Source organism: Cyprinodon variegatus, unplaced genomic scaffold (genome assembly GCF_000732505.1).
Source record: "Cyprinodon variegatus isolate N-32 unplaced genomic scaffold, C_variegatus-1.0 Scaffold618, whole genome shotgun sequence".
Taxonomy (NCBI): Eukaryota; Metazoa; Chordata; class Actinopteri; order Cyprinodontiformes; family Cyprinodontidae; genus Cyprinodon; species Cyprinodon variegatus.
Genome location: NW_015151071.1, coordinates 66259 through 70705, shown reverse-complemented (window position 1 = coordinate 70705; position 4447 = coordinate 66259). Strand labels below are relative to the sequence as shown.

General features: G+C 39.4%; 1 long non-coding RNA gene across 1 annotated transcript; it reads left to right on the top strand.

Moving 5' to 3' along the window:
- Positions 1-750: 750 nt before the first annotated feature.
- On the top strand, positions 751-2793 carry LOC107096367. The gene is made up of 3 exons (XR_001481793.1): positions 751-889; positions 2583-2622; positions 2717-2793. It is a non-coding gene; the product is annotated as an uncharacterized LOC107096367 (long non-coding RNA).
- Positions 2794-4447: the final 1654 nt, after the last annotated feature.

Genomic DNA, 4447 nt, shown 5'->3' with positions numbered 1-4447 from the left:
GTGAAGGGTTGGAATAGGAATCTACTTTAGTGTTGTTTGATGTTTTTTGTTGGCCTATAACATAAGAAAAGGAAATAATAGGACAAGATGAGAATATATTTCAAATACTTTAAGGGGGAGTGAGTACATATCACTGTGTACCTGTGCTGATTTTATCTTCTTCAAAGATAAGAGGATGTTTTTCTGGCCTGCAAGGAAATGATCTGAACCCAATTTCTTCATCAAATGAACCGAAAGTTGAAGCATCTTATGATTTACAGTCCTGCCTCCTAAAAGACAGAGGAAGGAAATGTGCCCCCCTCTTCCTTTGATTTCTTAGAAACAGCCTGTCTCTTGCCTTCCTCGGTGGGGTTCACATCTGTCACCACACCTACTGAACCAAACGATGAGAAAGTCACCGTGATTGAAGTGATGCGGAAGGTTTCGCTCCTCTCAGTCTGGGTGTTAACATGTCAGGATAGCGGCGCAGCAGCACGAGCACACTGGGAGCCAATCAGCGCTCGGTGCGCCGGTTTCACTCCTGATTCTCTGTCCCTGCCTACGGGTCCGCGCGCGCGCGTGCGTGCGTGCGGCCGTATGTGTCTGAGTGAATCTGTCTGAATGTCAGCCCCCCCACCCACACATGCTCAGTCAAAATAAAGCGCCGATCATGAGCGATTTCTTTCCAGTCACTCTCCACCTTTCAGCAAACCCACTCGTGTTTAAGATAAGAAGCTCCGTCCGGGAGCTCAGAGCGCGTTTGGTCCAGAGGATGATGGATGTGGAGGGCGGCCGGGCGGTGCGACGGAGCAGGGGAACCGGGAGGCTGGCGGTGATGGTGGCCGTGCTGAACCTGCTGGTGGTGACCTGCATGCTGGTCACCTTCTACATCTACATGAAGCCAGTTATGGTGAGTACATTTATTTCATCTGTGAGAAAAGATGAAAGTATCTTTATTCTCATTAAGATAAGCCAAAGAAATTCATCTGCAAAGAATAAGTTGCCAAAACAGGATTCTTCTGATAATAAATATCTGATTACAAAGAAGCAATTTAAATGTCAGGCATTTATGTTTAAAAAAAGAGTATACTGCCTTATTGCTAAAGTTGTGTCTAAATAATATTTTTGAAAACTATTTAAAGTTTTTTCTTCAGTTCAACATGATCATTTTGTGAAACTTACACATCTTCCAGTACTTCTAGCATTTCTTTCATGTTTTTTGCAGGTTTTGAATACATTTCATCCATTTTCATAAATAATGCTTTACATAAGTCAGTTTTAGTGCATTTTTTTTTGTGGTTAAAGAGATAACAATATAGGAGGCTCCATGCAGCACATGTTTCCATCAGATTACTCTGGTGTGATACTGTGATGCCCTTTCACTCAGATATCTGCAACCTGCACAATGTGGATATGATTGGGATTTAGAGAGTTTCTGATAGGAAATATGGGATAGATTCAAAATGAGGCTGTTTTTATGCCACCACTGAGCTGAACTTAACCTCTGACAAAAACACACAAAAGTAAATAACTTATAGCCTCACAGCTATTAGATTTAAGTAGAAACTTTTGGTACGTCTGTAAAGGTAAGATGTCATAGAATGGTTTTCTGGTGTCAGCACCATTGTAGCTTTGACCCTGCCTGAAATATTAGGGACAAAATACAAAATATTTTGCATTTTTTGAACCTCGCCAAAATTTTCTTTGAAATAAACATTGCAAAACACTACCAAAATATTATTTATAGCACAAAAAAGTAGTACAGACTTTTAAATCTAAACGTTGTGTAAAAATATACCAAATTTGGACTCAATCAGATGAATCATATTTATTTTAGAATGGTATTAGTGAGAAATTTCTTAGGCGGAGAGGCCATTTTGGCACATTTATCCATAAATGTCACCAAACTGTGCCAAATGTGTTTTTTACATCAATACTGGGGGTTTGTTAAAATTACGAGGTCATGTAGCAGCTGGACCCACCGGTGGGTCGGTAGGGTTCTAGGGGTTAAAGAGAAGGTCTTTTGCACACAAGATCTCCAAGATGTAAGACATATAGAGTTGAAATTTGCAGCAAGCTCATATAATAAGGGATGGGTGTTATTCTGCATCTGTAAATGAAATGAATGACTGGAGTTTGTTTTATAGGCATGACAATTAGCAGCTGAAGGCATGTTTACCCTCATCCACGGGTGATTGTTGATCTATTGCTGATCTGCACAGTTAAAGTTTAATGACTAACATTTGTTCTACTTTTAGAGTGTGCTGTTGATTTGTGATATGCTGTTTTCACTACTGGTATTAATCACCCACTGTGAGATTTTCCCTGGTTTCTGTCAACATGTCTGTTTTCACACTGCATCACTTAACCACGGTATCAAACAAACAAGCTTGATGTTCGTTCTCTCCTTCCCTGAGATGAACATCAAGGGATGCACTGAGTCGGGCTGCGTGACCTTTTTTTTTTTTTTTTTTGCACTTCTCAGTGAGCTACATTTCTAATGTTAGTCATACTGGCAGTGAGGGACAGCTAACATGAGGAGACCTGTGTAAACAGCAGACAAATGCCATGTTTTTCTAATATGTCTGTTTGTCTCTAAACAGCCAGAAGATGATGTGTACATACTCTTTGAAGAACTCAGAGGTGAGAATATTAAATTAGTTTCTGATTATTATTGTTGTTGTTGTTTTTTTCCACCTTTCCTCCAGGTCTAACTGTGTAAACTTTCCCCTTTCAGGGCTCAGCTCCAACATGTCTCTGGAGTTCAGCGACGACGCCATCTCATACAAACATAGGATGACAAACGACAAAGGCAACATCAGCGTAAGCTGCAGAGGGCCGTATGTTTGGCATATATATGTGTGCTATGAAGCAATGAGAGTAGAGAGGACCAGCGGGACTCTGGAGCTGAAGGTGAAAAACACATCTGTTAGCTCTTTCAAAATGGATGCAACTAAGGAAGTTGTCTGCAGGGGGCTCCACAGCATTGTCTATCTCATGGAAGGAGACGTGGTCAGTTCACACTTGTATTCATCAATGGAATTTCGCATAAAGAGCGTCAGAATGGGTCTGAGTTATCTGCTTGGAAATAAGTGTATATATTGATGACGTCAAGAAAACTGCTGATGAACTGAAGACCAGAGCTGGATGGATGAAGGGATGAGCGCCTATCTGAGGTCACCTGGGCCAGTGATGAAGAACCAATCAGAGAGGGCTTGGCTTTTGTTAGGATCAATCCATCACTTCTTTCTACAGGCCTGATAAAAGCATGAAAAGCCTTCTGACGACATTTAAAAGAAGTTTGACTGAATTTACACCAACCTACTGAGGCATTCTGTCCGTCAAATATGAAATCCTTGTTAAATAGTTTTTGACGGAGTCCCTGAATTAGCAGAACTCCAAAAGCCACAGGTCGCTTTGTCACCAAATGAAATCCATTCAGTTTTTTTTTCTTTGTTTAAAACAGAAATTTCTGGTGGAGCGGGAACAGGAAAGTCCAGTTTAGCATTAGCTGATGTACCTGTAGGCTTTCCAACAGGTGCTAAAAACAGGAGAGTCTCACCTGGTAGGTGGGTTTATAACAGAGTAAAGTGTTGAAAAGCACCCTGGGGAAGAGGCTGCTCTAAGTGATTATATTTGACCAGAATTTGGATTTTTTTGCCACTTTAGAAGATCTTACCAGGAAAAAATGTATTTTTCTTTTTTTTACCAAACCAAATAACGATTTGGTTTGTCTTTCTTCCACTGCTGTTGGGCCTTTAACGTTGCCATCTGAAGTTCTGTCCCTTTTAAATTCATATTTATCAGGGCAAGATATTTCAAAACGACTCTTAGAGTTTATTACCTCTGCCAGAATCGCTGTACCTCATGGTTTACTGTCAGCAGGAAGTCTGTGTGTGCAAGAAAAAAAAAAAGTCTTGTTGATTGTACTTATTTCTTGATTGTACTTATCCACTCTTATTTTGTAATTTTGAAGATGTTATGTTATTTTACCTCCTTACAAGTGCCTTGTTCTGTTTTTTTTTATAATGTTTCTTGGTTCTATTTTTTATCATTTATATTTAAAGGGCTGAAAAACAAGTTATAAAGCTAATATTTCCTAATTTATCATCCATTTTTTTATTAATATTATTACTATTTAATTTCAAACCTAAAGCGAAGAATGTCAAAGTTTCTTGGTGCTGTGGTGACAGTTTCATGTCACTTTACTTGCATGAATAACAATCTGATGTTGTTAAGCTAAGAAAAATCATTTCAAATGCTGGAATCAACTTGTTTTTTTGGTGTTTTTGCTTTAGTGCCGAATAATAACTGACCTACGGTTTATTTCTTCAAAAACATCAAACAGCAGTGCTATCTGCCTTCGCAGCTGGATGCTATATGGAAGCTTATGTTGATTGTGAGCAGATTTAACACCTCTGCCATTTTTAGGTGCTGCCTAGTTATACGATACACCTGTCTTGTAAAC